General features: G+C 47.0%; 1 pseudogene; it reads left to right on the top strand.

The window, feature by feature from the left end:
• The first annotated feature begins 6,244 nt into the window (after positions 1-6,244).
• LOC131913717 (uncharacterized) lies at positions 6,245-19,913 on the top strand (annotated as a pseudogene).
• Positions 19,914-23,646: the final 3,733 nt, after the last annotated feature.

Raw genomic sequence — 23,646 nt, 5'->3', positions numbered from 1 at the left:
CACACCAACGCAGCAATCCTCAAGCTGTCTCAGAAATCCCAAAGCACGAAGAAACAATAAGCAGAACTGTATTCACACTAAGAACGAGGCCGGTGTTGTGGCCTCACCTATAGGCAGGAGGATTGCCAGTCTAAGGTCAACCTGAACCATACAGCAAAATCCTGTCAGGAAACAAAATTAAAAACTTTTATTTCTAAAAAAAAATAAATAAATATGGACATTTATATACCATTAAGTCAGGAAAATAAGGTATGAAATAGGAAAAAAACTGTGACACAAATATCTGGGAAGATAGAAAGAAATATGCTGGAACAATCGCTTCATATGGAAAGATCTGGGTCGGGGTGTACAGAAGCCTTTCCTCTCCCAAGCGGAAACAATGTGTAAGGAGAGAAAGATGGACACCTCAAGGGATGGTTGTAAAGCATGTCTCAGGACAAAAGCCAAAGCTTATTCTCACACTGTCTCCTCTCCCCAGTGCCCCTCTCTATTTGCAGGACGTTCCCAGCATCAGCTGTCATGGACCCATCCGAGGAACTTGCATCTCTAAAACACAGAAAGAACAGTGCAGATGTCCCTGTGCAGTGTGGGCCTGACCAGCAGGAGACAGTAGCATGGGGACCACTGTTCTCCCCTTCCTGTCCCTGACCAGCAGAAGTTGCACGTGGGCCACCGAGAAGGCTCAGGTTCTCAGAGGACAGTCCTTTAGAGCCAGGCACTCTGTTGCCCTTTGTGGGGACCACCTCAGTAACACATATCTTCAATCCTCATACTGGCTCCCTCTGTGGGCATGCTGTTGCTCATGCCCCTCTGTGTCCCTCAAAAAATGGTAGCACATGTAGCCGGGGCTCTGCTTCCTGTGTGACTCAAGCTAAGACAACACTATTTACCCCCCTCCTTGACAGAGTGAGCCTTCCCACGGAATAGCTTTGGGGTATCCATATTAGCTTTTACATTGCAAGTTACTAGAGGTGCTCTCTGCCTTGGGGTGAGGATGGGTGGAGAAAAGGATCCTGTCTCTCTGAGGACTTGAACGACTTTATCTCGGGTTCTAAAACTGATTTCCTCTCTCGCCCTACACCAAACCAATCTTTATTTCTTCATACATGGCACATGAGGCATGATATACTTAAAGATCTTTGATACTAAATAAAAAGGAAAGAAGAAAATTTTTCTTAGACATCATCTCTTAGGGTTCTAAGTTTAGAGACACCGACGGAGCTTCCTTGACCATACAGTGATGCTGCAATGCTGAGTTTTTGTTATTGGTGTTTCATTTTGGTTTTTCACATCTTACACTGAAGCTAAAATTTCTGACTTCAGAGTTCAGAGAACCTAAATGGCTACCAAGTGACGGACAGGCAGGGAGCTTCTGCAGAGTGTATATACCTGACAGAGCAGGTCCATGGGGCAGAGCCATTCAACATGCTGCTCTGAACGGCACACAGTTTAAAAGTTAGGGACTTTGTATTGCTAGAATCTTCCATTTAATATGTTTGGACTGTAGCTGGCTTCATACAACTGTAATCACAGAAAGTAAAATCCAGGATAAAGGGGAACTACTGAGTTCTTCTAAGTTGTTTTTCTGATTTGAGGTCAGATTCTGTTGTACATAGTGAAGACAATACAACAGTGAGTGAGTATGTGTGTGTATGTGGGTGACTTGCTATTTCATTCCAAGCTTTGCTTTGAGGGAGGAGGGGCAATTGTGGTGGAGGGAGAGAGATAAGGAAATGTTCTCCTGAGATCTGGTTTTGTAAAAAGAAGTCCAAGCTTGCCCTGCATCAACTGCCCCCACAAGACACAATTTCAGTAAGCCTCTCTGAACCTTAGCTTCTCGACTGCACAGTGAAGAGAATAATGCCTGCCATGCTTACCTCCCAGAATGTTCTGTACAACAGTCACCCACAATGAAGGGGTGCTCTCAGCTGAGACTCTGGTTTCTCTGTGTGAAATCAGCATAGTAACTGTGGATGCAGTGATAAGTGACGGGTTGATTGGTAGGAGCATTGTGGGGGCAGTCCTCAATGAATTGTGTCTTCTCTGCATGCTTCTCTACACGTCCATGTCCATGCTGTGGACAGAAGCCCAACCCCAATCCGGGTCTTCATTTGCGTGAGGGCCAGGAGGGAAGGTTGAAAACTGCCTTGGTCTCTATTGCCATCCAGTGGTCAGTTGTCGAAATAGCAGCAAACTATCAAGTAGATTTGAAACAAAATTAATTCCAAGTAAAACATTTGCTAATTAATCCACCATAGAATTAACTGTACCTACACTGCCCCATTTAAAATAAACAATAAAAACAAATAATTATGTTGTTAAGTGAGTGACTATTTTTTGTAAATAAGTACTAAATTGATATATACCATATAAGTGTGTCAACAGGTAAGTACATACATTGATACATAAACAGATAAGTTTGCCAATGATTTTTGGGAAACATAACTCGGTAAAAATAAACAATTAATGTCTTGGAATATTTATGAGCCTCCATTAAATGGCTTTGTTTGTTACAGAGGGGTCTCCAGGGACTAGCTGTAGCTCAGTAGTGTTTAACAAGCATGAGTCCTGACTTCAATCCCTATCACCTCAAAAATATGTTTTCTCAGATGCAGGAAAAATACTAAACCCTAAAATCAACTCTTAGATTTAAATTTGTATCTCTACCTAAAAGAGTGGATGAGACTTTGGTGTATTTATCATCATCATCATCATCTGAAACAGAATCTTGCCATGTAATTTAGAATGACCTATTACTTGCTCTGTGTGTAGCCTATGCTAGCCTCAAATTCACAATCCTCCTGCCTCAGCCTTCTGAGTACTATAAACAGCACCCCAGAGGTCTTGTTTGGGGCCAAAGTCAGTGACCCAACCAGAGGATTGCCCATCAGATTGAGGCCCACAAGGTACCCTAAAGTGTTCTCTGACTTTTGTCAGTAAAACAGTGGTAATGCTTGATTCGCAAGGTTAGTCACATGTGTGAAAGGCCCGGCCTGCCAGAGCTCGCAATGAGTCTCAGCGTCCTGTTGAGATCCCACACTGAGCTGGGAAGGCAGCTTCACTAAAAATAACTAAGCATTTGTCAGCACCCCAGCAGGAAAGATTATAGGGAACGAAATGAATAAAAACTACATTTATTTCCCTCTCCCAAACAAAAGGCTTTCTTCTTCTTGTCCGGTAGATTTTAAAGCCAGTCAGAGAAGCGGTGAACTTTATCACCCTGAGGCACGAGGAACCTCCATCTCCCACAACCTCGGGAGCCAATCTCCACTGTGCCCCCAAGGCCTGGGCCTCACCATGCAAGTCCCCAACACTCAAGAACCCGAAAGCCTCAAATCCTCCTCTGGCTCGTGCGTCGTGCCCAAGGCCTGGCACTCCTGCCTCGGTAGTGTGTCTCCGGTCAGCTCCCTGCTCTCTGTCCATCCTGGTTGGCCTTCCCCGGGGCACATGACTCACCGGTACACCCTATAACAGCTGTCCTGACCTGACTGGTTCTTCCTGCTCCGGGTTCAGCCCTATGGCGTTATCAATATCTTCTTCAAATACATCCATGAGAAGGGGTTTCCAGATGGTCAGGACCGAAAGAATGTAGAGAGAGATCACCTGGGAATTATTAGAGGAGTTGACTCATGCTGTCTGAAATGTCCGACATTGTGATGACCGGATGTTGGGGACTGGGGGTTGGTAGCAGAGCTCAGTCTGAGTACAAACGTCTGAGAAATGGGGGTCTGTAGCATGAATCCTAAAGGGTCTTATTAATGAAAACAAACACTGAGCCAGGTATTGGGGTGAATGCTGGAAGATCAGAGAAGCAGAACAAGCCACAGCCACCTCACCTTGCCAATTCCTCGGCTGATCCTGTTTCATCAAACTGGAAGCCTCTGAGTCCTCATCCAAATGGGTCTCAGCTGAATTGCTGCTCAAAAGCCTAAAAGTTTAACCAGCTCTAGTTCCTGGTTTTCATGCTTTATATACCTTTCTGCTTCCTGCCATCACTTCCTGGGATTAAAGGCGTGAGTCACCATGCCTGGCTGTTTCCAGTGTGGCTTTAAACTCACAGAGATCTAGAGGATCTCTGTCTCTGGAATGCTAGGATTAAAGGCGTATGTGCCACCATTTTCTGGCCTATATGTGTAGTGGCTGTTCTGTTCTCTGATCCCAGTTAAGTTTATTAGGGTGCACAATATTTTTGGGGAACACAATATCACCACAGGGGTCCCTGAAAAAAGTCCTGGAGTTTAGAGGCCAGGAAGCCTAGAGCTCTGATGCCCAGGAATAGAAGACCAGACTTCCAGCTCCAGTGAAGAGGGTAGATTTCCCTTTCATCTACATTTTTGTCTTTTCTGGGCCCTCAACCAATTAGATGGTGCCATACTGGGTGACAGAGGCTCTTCCTTAATTAGCCCACTGATTCAAATGGCAGTCCCCTCTGGAAGCACTCTCACAGACAAAGTTAAAGCAGTGTTCTATCAGCTCTCTGGGTATCCTTTAACTCAGTCAAGTGCATACCCAAGATGAACCAGGCTTATTCCATCACTGTGCTGCTTAGAAATCTCCCTCCTCACAGAAGCATCATCCCCAGGTGCTGTCTGTTTTAAGAAGCCTCACTCAGTCCCCTCAGTGGCTATATCCTGCCACTTTTCCATGGCTTTTGTGACCATTTCTCAGATCTTATAACTAGCTGTATCTATTTCTAACTTCTCCACTAAGGTGTGAGATCCTGGAGAGCAAAGATGGTGTCTTCATCATCGTGTGTGTGTGTGTGTGTGTGTGTGTGTGTGTGTGTGTGTGTGTGACATGCACACCTGTACAAACACTTGTGGAGGCCAGCAGTTAAGTGTCACAGGAGACTTGACATTCTACCTTATTTTGATGGAGATGAGAGCTTCAGCTGGGCAGGAACTTACCAAGGAGGCTGGCCTGGCTTGCCAGCCCCTGGGGCTCGTGTCTCCACCTTCCCAACACTGGGATTGTAAGTGTGTGCCACCTTGCCTGGCTTTTGTTCAGACCAGGGATCTGGGGATCAAACCCGGGTCCTTATGCTTTCACAGCACACTCGTTACCCACTTGGCCCTCTGCTCGGCCTCCATCCTGCTGCTTCCATCGTGAACACAGCTCTGTACAGTACAGTTGTCCGCAGTCGGGTGAGCCACCAGACTACCTCCCTTAAGCTTTTCTCTCGCCACGCTTTACCCTTCCTTGTTGGTTGGCTGCTTGTCTTGCTGTATTGCTCAGCTGGGCCTCAGACTCGGGTTCAACTGATCTTGCCCAGGCCTCCCTTCTAGTGTGAATAGAAGTGTACACCGCCACCTTGACTTTATTCCACTCCTCATTTGAGTTGTCTAAATAGGAAGTGCCGAATGTTAAATCTTGGACTTAGACAGCTTTCTAGCCCCTGGTCTCCATGCTAATTGGCTGACCACACACTGACTTACCTAAAGGGACAGAAACCTTCAGGCTCACAGGCTCTCGCTCGCTCTCTCTCTCTCTCTCTTGCTCTCTCTCTCTCTCTCTCTCTCTCTCTCTCTCTCTCTCTCTCTCTCTCACACACACACACACACACACAGAGAGACAGAGACAGAGACAGAGACAGAGATTCACTTTGTTGTTGTCGGGGCCCATCCTTTGGACCTGTTTTGTCAGCCTGGATAGCAATAAGGAAGAAACTGCACCTGGCTTCGCAGTTCAAAATTGTTTCCTTAGATGTTCAGGAGGTTGAGATGGCTAATAAGCAAATTGTCCTCAGTATTCAAATAGGCAGTTAATAAATCCTGAAAGAGATACAAATCACAATCCTCCCGCCGCGCCTATAGGCAAAACCTCTGTTTTCCCTAATCCTCCTGAAAGCCCTGGGCCACTTTCCGATCCACAATGGTATATGTGGCTAGCACCAGACTGTGGGCAGTATCCAATCACCCCGGGGGTGCAGCACCCTCTCAGATGGAGTGTCTCCTTTGAGAAAGTTCCTGAGTCTATGCAAAGGGTTCTAACAAGGGGGAGGGGGCATGCAACTGGCACTTCTCTGGGCCCCATTTAAATGACAGTGCTGTCACAATTCTTCCCTTAGCAGAGACCAGACAAGGCAATGTGAGACCCCTGAGCCCCAGACATCCGGAGCTCAGTTTGAGATCGGGTTTAACTCTTCCTCCTGGAGCTGCTCTTGCTAGTAAGGACTCTGAGATTGGGAGCAAAGCTGAATGCCAGGTCAATGGAGGCTAGCACCCAACTGAGGTCCTGATGCTGAACTGTGTCTGTTTTGTTTCCTCCCAGGGGAAGCAGAAGTAGAGGCCATCTTCTCCTGGAGATGGAGAAGCTAGACATGAATGCCTCAAAGGAGCAAGGTGCCTGCTACTTCTCAGAGAGGTACAAGCAAGTCTACCTACCGCTAACCTACAGCCTTGTCTTCATCCTAGGGCTGCCCCTCAATGGAGCTGTCTTATGGCTCTCCTGCAGCCAAACCAAGCCCTGGAGCTGTGCCACCATCTATCTGATGAACCTGATGGTGGCCGACCTGCTTTACATACTGAGCCTGCCTTTCCTCATCATTACCTACTCGGTGGGCGACACCTGGTTCTTTGGGGGGATGCTGTGCAAGCTGGTGCGTTTCCTGTTCTACACCAACCTCTACAGCAGCATCCTGCTGCTGACCTGCATCTCTGTGCACCGCTTCCTAGGTGTGTGCCACCCCCTGAGCTCACTGTCCTACCGGACTCGCCGGCATGCATGGCGAGCGGCTGCTGCCACCTGGACCCTGGTAGTCCTCCAACTGCTGCCCACGCTGGTCTTCTCCAACACAAGCTATGTAAATGGCCAGGTGATCTGCTATGACACAGCCAGGCCGGAGAATTTTAATCGTTTCTTTGCCTACAGCATGGTTCTGACGTTGTCTGGTTTCGTCTTTCCCTCCTTGATCATTCTGATGTGCTACTCTCGGATGCTCAGGAGCCTGGCACACCCAGTGGAGGCTCTCCCAAGGACAGGCTCTATGGTCCGTGCGAAGTCCATTCGGACCATCCTGCTGGTGTGTAGCCTCTTTGCCCTCTGTTTTGTGCCCTTCCACATTGCCCGATCCTTCTTCTTGGTCAACCGCTTCTGGAACTCACAGGACTGCCAACTCTTGTTGGCAGCCAGCATGGCCTACAAGATCTGTAGACCTCTGGTCAGCCTGAGCAGCTGCCTCAATCCCATCCTGTACTTCCTGTCACGGGGCAACAACAGAGCCCAGCTCCTCCAGAAGCTGAGACAGAACAAGGTGGGTGAGCATCCCACTGGTGTGGCAGAAGGGGCACGTAGGGCTAGGCAGATCCGGGCACTGCCAGGATGAGCTCTGGAAAGAAAGAAGTAGACACAGAACAGGGGCTAGTTGGTGGGAGAGAAGCTGAAGCCTTCCTAAAGAGGTGCTGGCAAGAAGGATTTTGTAGAAATGGCGGGAGATTTGAAAATAAGGCTACAGAGGGAGCCACCAAACCAAAGGTGAGCAGACATTGATATCTTGTCATTCTGGTCTCAGTTCAAAGGTCAGGATCTCAGAAGCCTCTGCCGAACCCCTCTGCACAGCTAATGTTGACCTCACCCCCTAAACCAGTCACTCTTTTTCCTTCCCTGACCGATTGTCTGTGGAAGATTTATTAGTACCTGGACTTGTTCATTCATTTATTTATCTCTGATGCATCTCATCCCATTGGTACACGGGTTCTAACAGGAGGAGGAACCTCATCTTACTTCTGACCCCCAACCCCAGTCTCAGGGCCCTGCAGAGTGCTGCTCGGTAGACAGAGGCTGAGTGAATGAGTGAGTGAAGGGTGGAGTGAGGGGGGGCCTTTCCTGTGTAATGGGGCAGTGCATCAAAGCCTCACCCTTTCCTGTGTAACGGGGCAGCCCCGAGGGTTGGTGCTGTTCGCCTGGTCACACACACACAGTCAGGAGGCTGAAGCCCAGCACATTAGGTTATTAGCAAGCTCACCCTGCTGGAGAACACCCACCCAGATCAGAATCGAAGGGGGGCTTCAGGCAAGGCAGGGGCCCTTGAAACATGTGGCCCTACATGTCAGGCCTAGGACTGCCCAAGTGTTCAACAGCACAGCCTGTCTCATAGGTGGTGATCTGGCTCATTTCCATGGATGGTTATTAACAGATCACAGAGTCTACCTTCCATGTTCCTTCACTACATCGCTTAACAGTGGCCCATTCAGGAGAAGCTCTTCCAGATGAAACAGCAGATGTGGAGTCAGGTGTCTGCCTGACCAATGTTTCTCTTATTTTTATTCAAGCATATGCTTCCACTCATGACAACACACACACACACACACACACACACACACACACACACACACACTTTCCATTTTCTAAGTTAGTTTTTAGTTTTTATATATTTTATATACCATATTAGTTTTCTTCTTTGATAATTTCACACACAAATATAATATATTACTCTTACTTTCAACCTCTCTTGTAAATATTTTTTTAATTATTTAAGGACCAAAACAGTCAAAACAAAAACCTTCACACACACACACACACACACACACACACACACACACACACACAAAAAAACCCTCTTCTTTTAAACAATACAATCCCCCCAAAGACTATGCTGATCTAAACAGTGATCCAATAATTCATTATAATCTCCCCAGGAAAAGATGAAAAATCCTTTTCATAAAAACCAACCCCCCTTTATGATGCCACTCTAATTATGGGAAACGTCTGTATAAACTGTGCATATGTTTGAATTACAAAGTTTCATTCTGAAAGTACAGTTTATTGCTTTCAAGGCTACACAATAATTAGCTCAAGACTAAGTGTTGCTTGGAAGAATTCCTCGGGATAATTGGTCTAATGAACAGGCAAGGATGCCTTCTAATTAACAGGTCATCTCTTTCCGTGAGCAAATGCTTCTAGGAGAGCAGGGAGGGCTTAAAACTGTTTATTCTCTTGCACGCATTCTCTCTCTCTCTCTCTCTCTCTCTCTCTCTCTCTCTCTCTCTCTCTCTCTCTCCTCACCCCCCTCACTCGTATTAGTAATTTTTTTGTACAGCACACAAGGAAGATTCAGCTACCTTAACGGTTCCAATTCTTACCACTTACATTAATACATGTCCACATCACTGCAGAATTAGAGCACCAGGTCCCCAGTGAAAGTCTGGAGTCATCCCACGTCACAGCAGCTTACTATCTCATGCCCACAATCCTTTCAACCCTGAAGGTAGGAGGACACCTCTCCTAGAATCCTGAGCACACACACAGCCTTCATCTCAAGGGCACATCACACCCCTAGGCAATGTTCTCCTGCCATCGAGCCCCGGCTAACCCTCATGCCTGCCACCGTCTCTCTGACACACATGAAGCTGGTTTTGATTCTGCCACGTTTGTTTATTTACCTACTTGACAGAAGAGTGTAAGCATCCATATTTATCTTTCTTATGCGGTGAAAAACGTCTGACTTAGTCAATACCACATCCTTGGTTTTCCTGGAATCATGTCTCCAGACCCTAGAATCAAATGAGTCTGTTCCCATTGTGAGGGAACTGTGAATCCTCTAACACAGGAGGGTTTCCACACATCCTTATGCTAGTGAAAACTCCTTACACAAGGAAACCAAAACACCAAATGTCCCTCCCGAGTGTGTCCACCTCTGCGGGGAAATCCAGGACCCTCGAGTCCATTAGCTCTTGGCGCCTCAGCGTCTTCTGTAGTCTTTCTGGTTGCTTGAACAGGTTAAAAATAAAATTGAAGGTCAGCAAGTATCATGTTCAAAAGACCATAATTAGAGCTATAATGGATGAAAATGACTGTGGCCACCAAGACTGCTAACCCCAACCCCAGCCCTTCAGGAGGTGATAAACCATGGGAGAAATAAAATGTAAAAACATACAAGTCATGTGTGAATACTAATTAACAGTGGCGGCAGCTACAAAGAAGCCATGTCAGCTGTTCATTATCAAACAGGACCCATGTCACCCAGGTTTTCAGGGGGGCAGGGAGGAGGGAGGGGGGAGGAGGAGCACTCCAGCTGAGAGGAGGGTCTATGCATATGCTGAAAGCTGAATGTGATTTCAATCCAAATACTTTTCCAAGCAGCAAAGAAAATAGGAAATGGAATCATTATGAGTCAATTCAATTTGTAGGAGATCACCAGTGGGCTCCTCACGGGGAGTCAGAGACGTGGCTGGAAGGGCAGGCTGAAGAGCAGCAGAGGAGCCTTCCAAAGCCAGCAGAAGCATTACTTCTCGAGGTGTGGGGACCTGCCAACTGCACCCGAGCAGAGCAATGCTGTGGGATGTCTTTCTGTACACTGTAAATACATGTTGTTCCCATTGGCTAATAAATAAAGCTGCATTGGCCTATAGCAGGGCAGGATGGAGCCAGGTGAGAAAATCCCAGAGAGATAATGAGAGAAGAAAGGAGAGGTGGGGGAGAGGCCAGTCCACCACCCAGAGAGCAACATGTAATGGCACACAGGTAAAGCCACAGAACATGTGGTGATACATAGATGACTAGAAATGGGTTCAGTTAAGTTATAAGAGCTAGTTAGCAAGAAGCTTGAGCCATAGGCCATACAGTTTGTAATAAATATTAAGTCTCTGAGTGGTTATTTTATAAGTGGCTGCAGGACCTCAGGGCCAGGTGGGATCGGAGAAACTTCTGGCTGCAGAGCAATCTGATGGAAATTAACCTAGCAGTCCCCAGAACTTAAATGAATCAGAGAAAACAAATAAAAATGTCACAGCCAGAGTCCTGCCAGGCCTCCTAAACTGGTTTTCCTTCCCTTCAAAGCCATCCTACACGGCACTTCCAGCTTTACTTAAAAATCGTATTTTCAAGGGGCTTCAGATATGCCTCAGAGGGTCAAGCATTTGCTGCCCAAGTTGTGAGGACCTGAGTTCAGATTTCCAAAAGCTATGTAAAGGCAGAGGCATTAGCACACATCTGTAATCCCAGCACTCCTGTGGCAAGATGATAGGTAAAGAGAATCCCCAGAGACCAAAGGCCAGAGAGCCTGCAATACATACTGTGGTAGTTTGAAAGAACATGGCCCCCAAAGGGAGTGTCGCTATTAGGTATGGCTTTGTAGGAGTAGGTGTGGCCTTGTTGGAAGAAGTGCGTCTCTATGTAGGCAGGCTTTGAGGTCTCATATATGCTCAAGCCACACCCAGTGAGAAAGAACACTTCCTGTAGCCTGCAAGTCAAGATGTAGGACACTGGGCTACTTCTCTAGCGCCATGTCTGCCTGCATGCCACCATGCCACACCATGATGATAATGGACTAAACCTCTGAAAATATAACCCACCCCAATTAAATGGTTTTCCTTTATAAGAGCTGTCGTGGTCATGGTGTCTCTTCATAGCAATGGAAATCCTAACTAAGACACAGCAACAAACAGCCTGTGGAAAACAAGGTGGAAAGTGGGAACCAACAGCTATGGTTGTCCTCTGGTCTGCACACACTTACACATACGTGTCATAACACAGGCACACACACACACACACACACACACACACACACATTTAAAGTGCCCGGGGGCTAGAGATACAACTCAGTTGGGTACACCGCTTGACTAATAAGCACAAAGCCCTGAGTTTTATCCTTAGCCCTGCACGGAGCACCATGGAGTAAGCCTGTAATTCCAGCCATTGGGCCCAAGAGGATTAGGAGTTCAAGGTCCCCTTTAGGTGTACATGAACTCAAAGGCTAGCCAGGAATACATGAGACCCTGCCTCAAAGAAAAGAAAGCATTGTCTACAAATCCCCTTCCCCCATTCCAGTCACCTCCATAGATGCTCTCCAGAGAGATGCCCAGCGTCTCCAGGCTGGCCTGCAGGCCCCATACTCTCCAGAGAGATGCCCAGAGTCTCCAGGCTGGCCTGCAGGCCCCATGCTCTCCAGAGAGATGCCCAGCGTCTCCAGGTTGGCCTGCAGATCCCATGCTCTCCAGAGAGATGCCCAGCGTCTCCAGGCTGGCCTGCAGATCCCATGCTCTCCAGAGAGATGCCCAGCGTCTCCAGGCTGGCCTGCAGGCCCATCACAAACCTGCCCTGCATACTCTTCCACTCTCACTTCTTCAACCACACCTCTAAAAGTTGGAATTCCAACCCCGCCCCCATGTTCCTGAACCTACTCTCTCCTACTGTATATCCAGAGAGAGCCTTTCTCCAGATGTCTAAGAGTTCCCTTCCCACAGACCGGGAACTCCAGTTCCTCCAGCTGTTCTGGCAGTGCTCTTGACTGCTAACCCCACCTCGGAGCTGCTGCTTTCTCCTCTGGGGTCTCTTCACTTCCCTCGAGACTCGGTTTTCAATCCGTAGAACGCAGCTACCCAGCACCATTATAACTAGAGTAGGGAGGAAGCAAGGGGATGCAGAAAAGGAAGAGGAGGAAGACGAAGATGATGAATGCCGGAAGACCATAGCAGGGGTCTAAGTACCCAGACAATGGGCAGAACTAAGGAGGCATGGCTAGAATTCAAGTTTTTAAATACACTGGGAAGAATAACAAGAAATAAAACAGTGGCTTTGACATCGTGGGAAGAGAAACATCATGGTGAAATGGCTCAGAGCTTTAAGTATCAAAAGAACTACCAGAGCTGTGGCCTAGTTGGGAGGCTATTTGCCTACTATGCGTGACAACCCGGGTCACTCCCCAACACCACATCGACGGGGTACATGCCTGTGATGCTAGTGCTTGCACTTAGGAGGGAGAGGCAGGGGGGTCAGCAGCTCAGGGTCATCCTCAGTTATATAATGAGTTCAAATCCAGCCTAGGATATATGAGACTCTGTCTGGGGAAACAAAAAGATAAGCAACAACCAGCACAAAACAAGACACTCAGTCTTGTATAATATTAGAGGGACCGGCCTTAATATTATACATCCCAGGGGCTCAGGAGGGAGAACTACGAATGTGAGGACTAATTTCAGGAAACAGAATCTCAGCACACAGAGCTCTTTAGTCCCTTCACTTTAATCATCATCTGTCTCTAGCTTTACAGTTATATACCCAAACAATCACAATCACTCAGGTCACCTGGCCTGAATTTCCTCAGGCAGTGATTGTCTGTCTTCCAGGGTCAAACGGAGGGGTGATACCAATCACACAGAGGGGCAGTAATTGTTAATTACCATTTGCAACCCAAAGGGGAAGTGACTAATGAATTAACTAAAGGCTAAATTCACATAATATTTAAGAAGAGGGCTCTTATGTGCTCAACTATAATCTTCAATGTGATTGGTAGAAAATGTTAAGAATCTATAAGTTGCTAGGTCAATGGGAGAAAATAAAACTACCTTCTTTTTTTCCTGTGGCTCCTATCCATCCAAGCTATCTGCCGTTTTTTCAGCAGGGTGGGGGAAAGTGTGCTCAGTCGCTAGGCAACCTGTGTACAGCTAGATGCCTCTGGTAATAGTTAAAGGGAGACCTGGAACTAGAGGTAAGGTTTGGGAAAGGAGGAAGTAAAGCTTAATTGGCACATTCACCAGGCTTTCTCAAATGGGGAGTCTGGGTGCTTAAGTCTGTTCTTAGAGAGTACAGAGGTATCTTTGATAAGGTACTTTCCTCCATCTGGGGATGGACCTGGCCGGATGCTGCCAATGATGATAATTACAGGGAGGCTTGAACTGGGGTTCTGACTGAGCATAGCTGTCAGCACACAAGGTTATCTAAATATTCCTAGAAGTGGTTAGATAAGGAGTTAAAGGTCTATAAAGTTAGTAAGGCTGTAAGAAAGGAGAGTCTGAGCTAAATTGTGTAAAGCTATTACTTAAGGTCCACCTGACCTAAGCGGTGTCTCCTTGTGGAATTTACCTTGAATCAGGAGACTTTCATGTGGACTGTTATTACTGCTAGTCCTTGAAAGTGGCTAAAGGAGATATCTGATTCCAGAGAAAGCCTTTCCTGAGGCTGTTCTCCAAATACCTGGAATGCATATGTCCAGAGAGTGATCAGTCCACACTGTTAGCCCTTCTTAGGAAAAAGTCAATTGGGAAAACTATGAAGGCACACATGATTTTCATAACAGAAGACAGCTGATATATAATAAGCCAAATAACACCAAAAGCTCCTTGGAATTTGGCTTCTTCTGAAGGAATTCCTTGATCCCTCCAGGTAGTGACTTTGCCATAACCAGCTGAGTTCTTATGATATATTCCTGCTCCCCGCAGCAGCTCAGTAGTGCCAAGGGAGGGCAGATGGAAGGAAGGAATAGAACTGGGCTTGTATGGGAGAGTTCAGACTTAAACCAGCTCTGTGTCAACAGCCAGTGAGACCTTAAGATGAGAATGCTCAATGGAGGACCAGTGCTACTCAGACTCAAGTCCCACCACTGCCATCACCCATGTCTGCGAATGTTCAAATCCACACCAGTCAGTGATGTCTCCAAGGAAGAAGTGAAGAGAAGGAACAGAAGACCTAGGATACAGCGCAATTCCGGACAGGAAGACAGGGGCTGGAGTCGCCACTGGATGACACAGCCCGGAAATATCAGACACGTGAAGAGTTTGAAGGAAGAAGTCAAGGTGGTCAGGTGACTCTAGTAAAAGAGAGCCGGTGTCAGCAAAGAGCTCAGGAGCCGTTTCTCCCCAAAGTGTCCCCTGGTTACATCAGCAGGACCTCTCCCTTCTCCTCTCATCCCTGCATGAGGTGCTCCTCAGCTCTACCAACTACCAGAGGTGTTACTTAATCTTAGTTCCTGCCTACGGAATCTAGCAAAACCTTGACCTTGTGGAGATTTGATAACTTTTGCAGAATGGATGAATATACAGCAAATCATCCCCATATGTGCCTTTATGAAGTAACTTCCCACTCCACTTTATTAATGTGGGCCTACAAATCTACACATTGTGAGTCTCTCTCTCTCTTTTTTTTTTCTTCATTTTATATATATATGTTTTGACTACATATATGTCTGTGCACCATAGGGGTACAGGGCCTGTGGAGACCAGAAGAGGATGTTGGATCCCCTAGGACTGGAGTTATGGATGGTTGTGTGGGTGCTGGGAATTGAGCCTGGGTCCCCCAGAAGAGCAGCCAGTGCTCTTAACCACTGAGCCATCTCTCCAGTCCCAAGGTGGGACACCAACTGTGTTAGTTACTTCTGCATTGCTGTGGGGTGAATGCCTGACAGAAGACCTTAAAAGGAATAAAGGATTTCTTCTGGCTCAGGTTTCTGAAGGTTCAGTCCCTCGTGATAGGGAAGGCATACTGGAGCACTGAAGTTCACGCCTTTGCAGCGGGCCAGGAAGCAGAGAATGCAACCAAAAGCGAGCAGGAGTAATAAAGCCTCCAACAACCATGCCCGTCCTCCTGTCCCAACCAATGACCTGCCTCCTCCAGTCAGACTTCTCCTCTCAAAGTTTCCAGAACCTCTCAAAATAGTGCATCAGCTGGGGACAGAGCACTCACAGCATTAGCCTGTGGGGGACATTTCAGATTCAAACCATAACACCCGCCAATTTCAATCTGAAAAAATAATCCAGAATACAAACTACCTGCACATATTCTCACTTTTTTTTTGTAGTCTGTACTCCAAAGATAATAAAAAGTGGAAATTCTTGGGGGGGGGGGGAATCACTTGCAGTTAAGCATAACCTAGGCTTATAAACTTGTGTATTCTCATCTTTTACTTTCTTATAAACAAGCTAAATCTCTTAAGGATTTCAATTTCCCAGCTTTTGGGTTTGTTATGGGCTTGTTGTTGTTAAAGTATCAAACTACTTCAAAGGTAATGGCTTCATGAAGAATTCCATGCCAAGAAGCAGAACTTACGTTCTGGAAGCAAGCTGTAGCTGGGCATTTTTATAGTGCTTAAATCACAAACACAAAGCAAAAAGTGCCACTTCAAGAAAATTAAAGAATCGCGGAGTCTGCGAAGGCTCCACTCTGCAAGCAGAACACATTAGGAAACAGACCTTTAGAAAGCATTAGCCCGTCAAGCGAGGCAGCCACACCGAGGACTCCTTATGTCTTCCTTTTTATAGCCTCACTTCTTATGAGGGTAGGCTACACTTCCTGTTGCAATTCTGCCCTGATTTCATAATTGAAATCATTCTCCCTGCTGCAGCTGCCTGTCCCTGCTCCCTATTCCCCAACTGCTGCAACGACACACTAATGACCTGCCAGTTACAATGAACGGACCCCATCAGCCCCTGGGTTTGACATTTCCCTGCTGTTTTCCCCAGCCCACCCCCTTCGGCCGGCTCTCGTTGGCATCTATAGATTGCTCTGCTTCCTGTTTCTTAAACCCCCTGCAAGAGGGAGAGGGTGTGCCCTTAGGACTGTGACCTTCCCACCCCTTCTGCTGATCTTGACCTCTTATTGGATCAGCTCACTGCCTCGCTGGTGCCCCTAAACCCAAACCTTGGCCCACTCGGAACCCTGGCCATTCACGTCCACTGAAAGTGATAACTACTCCAAGTGTCTTGGGTACTTACTGCAAGTTCCACAAAACCAGTGCTGAACTCATTTGCCTCCCAAACTGCAGCTCCATCCTGTGGTCTCGTTGGTCAAAGGGCAGCACCTTCCATCCAAACCAGAAATCTGGAAGGTGACCTTCATTTGAGCCTTCCTTCCCCACCTCATCTCCTCAAATGGCTACACTTTCACGTGGACCTCCCAGCCATAGTCAGAATCTCTCCATTCCATCCTGCCACTGCTGACGTGCATGAGCTGTCTACCATCTCTCCAGCATCCTAGCTCAGGCCTCCTAACCATGCTCCTGCCTCAACAACCTCCTCACCATGCTCCTGCCTCCACAACCTCCTAACCATGCTCCTGCCTCCACAACCTCCTAACCATGCTCCTGCCTCCAAATTTCTTCCCTCCAACAATTCATTCCCTTCCTACCACTTCCAGTTGTCCTAAAATTCAAATTCCGTCTCGACAATCCCCAGCATAAGAATCTTCCCAGAGCTCTGAAGACCACAATGCTGACTATGGAGATGAGGCCTTCAGCCATTTGCCTTGCACCAACCCTTTCAACCCGAACTTTCCTGTGTAGCTTCTACTGTTTCCACTACCTAGCAGGATTGCTCAGCCATAGCGTCTAGCCAGCCTCTCCTGATCGCCCTTACTCTGCCCCGTCTCCACCTCAATGAATCAGCCAGCTCCTCCTATACAATGAGGCTCAACAACCATCCGGTTTGGAAATCTTGGAGCTCCCAGGTTCTCTAAACCCTTAGTTCATAGACAATGTTCTGTGATAACACTCACCATATGTCACAGTCTGAACTGCTGAGCTGCACCTGGGACAAGTGCTCACTGCAGAAGACAGCCCATGTCTTCCAGCTCCAGTAAAAAGCCTTCTGTTCAATGATCCCATGAATGAATGATGGCACAAAAGTCCATGCATAGCAGGGTGGCTGTAAGTAACAATAATGTACTGTGTATTTTAACTAAAATGAGCCAGCCATGCTGACACGTGTCTTTAATTCCAGCACTCAGGATGCAGAGGGTGGCAAATCTTTGTGAGTTTGAGGTCAGATTTGGTCTACAATAGTAAGTTCCAGGCTAACCAGGGCTACATGTGAGACTCAGTCTCAATAAATTAAATAAATGAATAAACAAACAAATAAATGTGAGCTAAATAGTTTTTCAATATTTTTAACTGTGAAGAAATTATACCTAAAGAGAATATTATAATCTTGTATTGGCTAATTTTATGTCCACTAGACACATGCTAGTCATTTTGGAAGAAGAAATCTCAATTGAGAAAATGACTCCAACAGATTGGCTTGTGAATGAGCCTGTGGTTCATTTTACTGATTGATGATTGATCTGGGAGGGCCCAGTTCACTTCAGTCAATGCCACTCCCTCCCCACACCAGGCTGATGGACCTGGGTGCTAAGAAAAAGCAGGCTGAGTAAGCCATGAGGAGCAAGGCAGTAAGGAGCGCTCTCCCATGGCCTGAGCATGAGTTCCTGCCCTGACTTCTCTGGATGGGTGGACTACCGGCTGTAAGATGGAACAAACGCTTTCCTCCATGAGTTGCTTTGGGTCATGGTGTTTACCACAACCATGGGGACCCTTAGACAGTTCTGATTTGAACATACAAGTATCAAAACATCATATGATGCCCTATAAATAGGAACACTTTTCATTGTCAGAAAATGTGGGTCAGGTCTGGTGGCTCTGGCCTGCATCCCCAGCACGTGGGAAGGTAGATAAGAAAATTGCTGCAAGTTCCAGGCCAGCCAGGGCTACACAGCAAAGCCCTGCTTCTCAAATTCAATTCAGAATGAAACTTCAAAATGGAGGTACAACCAGGAACAGAGCAACCTTATTTTTCAGGAAATGGAAGTACCAAAAGTCACCTGGAGACATGCATCAAACCCACTTCAAAAGACAAACCCCTGCCACACGGCCCTACCAAATGAAATGTCCTGCGGCTTCACTGAATCTCATTAACCAATTTGTTGGCTGTCAAAACTGGTGAGAAGGGTAGATCCCAGGATCAGAAAGAGAGGGTTGTGCAGGTCCCAAGATACGGTACTGATGAAGAGCAAACATAGATGTGTGAACACGACTGCCTGGCCACACGCTCAACCACTGCTCTAGAGAAGTTAGGCTGTCTGCTCGATGTGAGAACTCTGGTATGGCTTATAAACCCCTCTTTCCTCCTCAACCTCACAGCAGCAAATCACTATTCAGAGCCTATGTCAGAGATCCCCCATGGAACATCATGAACACTAAAAGATCCTAAGGTGTTTGCGGCCACAGGTAACAAATTCTAGAATCATCAACAGCTTGCAAGTAAGTTGGAGAGGTTCTTAGCTTCCACTGCATATCAGGACCAAGAAATGCATGCATTATTTTCCTTTACCCCCATATCATGCATTATTTCACTTTACCCCCAAATACATGCATTATTTTCCTTTACCCCCAAGTACATGCATTATTTCACTTTACCCCCATATAAGGTATAACTCACACTTGACAGTGATTGTGTTCTTTGTGTGTTTTAAAACTTTTTTCACATATTGTAAAGAATAAATAAATAAAATTGGAAAACACGAGCCAGAAAGTAATCCCCAGAGACATTGGTGTAGTGGTCCTTCACACTTATTTGTTTGTATTTCTAGAAGTGGCAGAATCCAAATACCATCTATATTACTCCCCACGAGTATGATCCTTACAAAACCACTTAGTCACTGCTTAAAATTCTGCCTTAAGCATGCTGTTGTATAAGTTTCTTTTGAAATGTTCCCTCCAGGAGAGGAACTTCCGAGATGAAGGAAACGGTCCTTCTCTCTGGGGAAGCTGGAGTTTACTACATTACCAGAAGATTCCTCCCCGGGTTACAGAAGCCTTAAACAGCTGCCTGGGGAGGAGACCTACTGGCCAAGTGCAGACCTCACAGGGCTGTGGAGCCACTGTGCAGAGCTCCAGGTGCAGACCTCGCAGGGCTGTGGAGCCACTGTGCAGAGCTCCAGGTGCAGACCTCGCAGGGCTGTGGAACCACTGTGCAGAGCTCCAGGTGCAGACCTCTCAGGGTGGTGGAGCCACTGTGCAGAGCTCCAGGTGCAGACCTCTCAGGGTGGTGGAGCCACTGTGCAGAGCTCCAGGTGCAGACCTCTCAGGGCGGTGGAGCCACTGTGCAGAGCTCCAAGGTGCAGACCTCGCAGGGCTGTGGAGCCACTGTGCAGAGCTCCAGGTGCAGACCTCACAGGGCTGTGGAGCCACTGTGCAGAGCTCCAGGTGCAGACCTCGCAGGGCTGTGGAGCCACTGTGCAGAGCTCCAGGTGCAGACCTCGCAGGGCTGTGGAGCCACTGTGCAGAGCTCCAGGTGAAGACCTCTCAGGGCTGTGGAGCCACTGTGCAGAGCTCCAAGGTGCAGACCTCGCAGGGCTGTGGAGCCACTGTGCAGAGCTCCAAGGTGCAGACCTCGCAGGGCTGTGGAGCCACTGTGCAGAGCTCCAGGTGAAGACCTCGCAGGGCGGTGGAGCCACTGTGCAGAGCTCCAAGGTGCAGACCTCTCAGGGCTGTGGAGCCACTGTGCAGAGCTCCAAGGTGCAGACCTCGCAGGGCGGTGGAGCCACTGTGCAGAGCTCCAGGTGCAGACCTCGCAGGGCTGTGGAGCCACTGTGCAGAGCTCCAAGGTGCAGACCTCGCAGGGCTGTGGAGCCACTGTGCAGAGCTCCAGGTGCAGACCTCGCAGGGCAGTGGAGCCACTGTGCAGAGCTCCAGGTGCAGACCTCGCAGGGCTGTGGAACCACTGTGCAGAGCTCCAGGTGCAGACCTCTCAGGGCTGTGGAGCCACTGTGCAGAGCTCCAAGGTGCAGACCTCGCAGGGCTGTGGAGCCACTGTGCAGAGCACCAGGTGCAGACCTCTCAGGGCGGTGGAGCCACTGTGCAGAGCTCCAGGTGCAGACCTCGCAGGGCTGTGGAGCTACCCGCAAGTGCAGAGCTCCAAGAAAGCACCTGTATGAGCCCTTGGCTGTGTAGGGTGGGCTTTGGGGTAATGCAACCCGCTCTAAGTTCTTCTCATACAATATATTCAGATCATGCGTTTTCCATCCCTCAACTCCTCCCATAGCCTCCCTACCACCCCACCGAACCAACTCCATGCCTCTTTTCTCTTTTTAAAACTTAGGTCCAAATCAGGGCCCCCAAAATGACAGTGACAATGTCCCAGAAGGACTCTGACTGGGTAAACAGAAACCTAATCCAGCATCCCCCAGGAACCTCGTAAGACATGCCTCTGTTTACCAGGAACCTCCATTAATCTGCCCAAAGTCAATTATCCTGGGCAAGGGCACCTAGCTGCCAGTCCAGCCTGTATCTGTTCAAAAACCCTCACGCTGTTCTCATAAAATCAGCTTGCTTTTCCACAATTTTGCTTCTTTCTGTCCCGCTCCCCAGGGATAGCCTGGGCAGTTTGATGTCCAATGAACTTTTCTTGCTACCTATGGAGCAATCTAGTTTGGTGGTTTCACTGCGCCCTCACACAAACCACAAAACAAGAAGGAACACTGGGAGTGGATGGGGGAACCAGAAACCAAAATACACAAGCAAAAGACCGATAAGGCAAAGAATGTTTAAACAAAACAAAATCAGACAGAAAGTCTACAAAAACAATACTGGGTTCATTTTGTGTTGACCAGCCACAAAGTGCTGTTAATATACCCAGTGAGACTCCGTTAGAGAAAACTAATCTTCCCTTTGCCAGCAGGTACCAAGTACAGATGGCTTCTTGGTTAGGGGTGAGAGCTTGTGTCCACTTTCCCTCATCTGGCTTGACTCTGGGCAGGCCCTGTATGTGTTACCACAGTCTGAGTTCACACGTGTGATGGAACTACTTTTGAGTGATTCCTGCTCCTGGAATACCGCTAAAAACCCATTGGTTCTTGGAGTGTGGTGGCACACACCTTCAATCCCAGCAGTAATCTATGAATTAGAGCCCAATACAGTCTACACAGCAAGTTCTAAACTAGTCAAGGCTACATAGCAAAACCTTGTCTCCAAAGGGGGGGAAAAAAATTCATTGGTTCACCAAGTTGGGCTTGGTGCAATTGATGTTTTGGCCTGCAGAGGGCTCCCCTTCCGGGGTGAGTAGTCATGTGCGTTGCACCACCCATGAAAACTCACTTGTGTTTGGTTTTGACAAACGGGTACAATGTTAACAGGCTAAACGACACACTCCAGCACTCATAACCAGCTTGTGGGTAAGCTTGAGCAGATCTTGGTGTCTTCTCAACTCAGTGTCCCTGCTGGTACAATAATGGGATGAACTCTATCCATGAGCAATCTCTAACCTCCACAGAATGCACTCCCCAAAGCCTGTGACCTGGGGCTATTCCTCTGTGGTAGACGCACTAGCCTAACACAGGCAATACCCTGCCTGGGTTCACCCCCCAGCACTGCAAAACCACAAACACAACTCAAACTTACGTGTGTGAATGATTCCCTGTCAGGCCATTATACAACCTAGACGGAAGATACTGTCTTAGAATACATACAATTGTGCAATGGTTTACTTAGGGTACATATTAAATATAAGATTTCTAAACCATAAGACATGCAGCCCACCAACCCTTTGGGGGTCTTTTTATTTGAATTGCCATTTTATCCTCCAAACAGGTTACTCCAATTACTTTTTATTTTACACATCAGTTTAAAAAGTCAAGTTTTGTACATACATTGTGCTAGGCACTGTGGATACATTCACTAACAAACCAATGTCCCTGCTCTCATGGAGCTGACAGTCTAAGGAAGAGAAAACACACCACCCTAAACCCACACTGCCACAAATTCCTCACAAACTGAGGCAAGCTAAAAAGGCCAAGTCCAAGGTTTTCAAAGTCCATAGGCATCCTGGATTGTAATCAGGTCTGAGTGGTCTGGAGGAGTTTCTGTATGGAAGAATGGTTCTGGGCTGGGAACTAAGGCTTTTGTTTAAATCAGGTGAAACCAGGTTAAAGTGTGCACTAGAGGACACTCTAAGAGAAGGAAATAGCAATGGACAAAGACTGTGAGAGGGCCAGGCTCCCTACAAGGCCAGGACACAGGAGCCAGCCAGCACACACAGCAAGGACAACTTCATACCTGACGTGTACTACAACAGCCACATGTGGTCAAAGCCCCAAAACTAACAAGTGAAGAATGGCATAATAAATGATAACTCAAAAAGAGAAGGAATGCATTTTCAAACTGTTTCTGTGCTCTCTAAAAGATCCATTATTATTATATTTGTGTGTGTGCACACACATGTGTGCTCTCACATGCCCAAGAGCCTGAGGAAGGCAGAAGAAGGTGCTGGATCCCTTGGAGCTGGAGTTCCAAATGACTGAGCTGCCCCGTGTGGATGCTGGGAACTGAACTGGGGTCCTCTCAGGAGTAAATGTCCTTAAGCCCTATCATCTCTCCAGCCCCTGGATGGCAAAGCTTTAAGCATACAATGCTTTGCACCACATGTACCCTATACCTGTAATCATTCAATGAGACTGCATCCTACACCTGTAATCAGTCAATGAGACTGTACCCTACACCTGTAATCAGTCAATGAGACTGTACCTAGCACACTTCTTTATTGCAGCTTTGATTTCTGGAGATTATCTTCCACAGGAAAACTGAAATCAGTGTTGAAATGTTTTAAAAATAAAGTGAAAACACAAAATAAAACTTTTGCACTGGTTTTATGTACCCATGTACATAGGTAGCCCTCATAAATTGAAGGACGCTTTTATATTGTCTTTAAGGGGAAAAAAACTCTACAGATAGTTTGTACTACAAATTATGTCCCTGACAGGAAAAACAACAACAACAAACAAAACACTCCAAAGGTTTGCTGCTCAGCAGCCATCATTAATGGCACTCATGATCTCCTAGTGGAGAACAGGAAGCAATTGTATACCATTCTCTATGAACAGGGAGCGCCTGCTAAAATGTTATCACTTACTCTGTATGTAACATCTTCTGTACCACCCCCTCATATTTTGTGGGGTTTTTTCCTTTTCCTTTTCCCTGTTATAATATATAGAAAACGTTCATCCTGAGGATACATGTACTGAAAACTACCCCAACAGAATATTGCAGACCATTATGGTTGGTCCTTAAAACTCGCTGAATGTTCCAGACCAATTTTCTAAACTGTTCATTGTTGATTAGAATTCATTAATATCACACCAAAAAAAAAAAAAAAAAAAAAAAAGCCGGGC

This window comes from Peromyscus eremicus, chromosome 6 (assembly GCF_949786415.1).
Source record: "Peromyscus eremicus chromosome 6, PerEre_H2_v1, whole genome shotgun sequence".
In the NCBI taxonomy this organism is placed as follows: Eukaryota; Metazoa; Chordata; class Mammalia; order Rodentia; family Cricetidae; genus Peromyscus; species Peromyscus eremicus.
The sequence above is the reverse complement of the archived record's forward strand: the minus strand, read 5'-3'. Positions and strand labels throughout refer to the sequence as shown.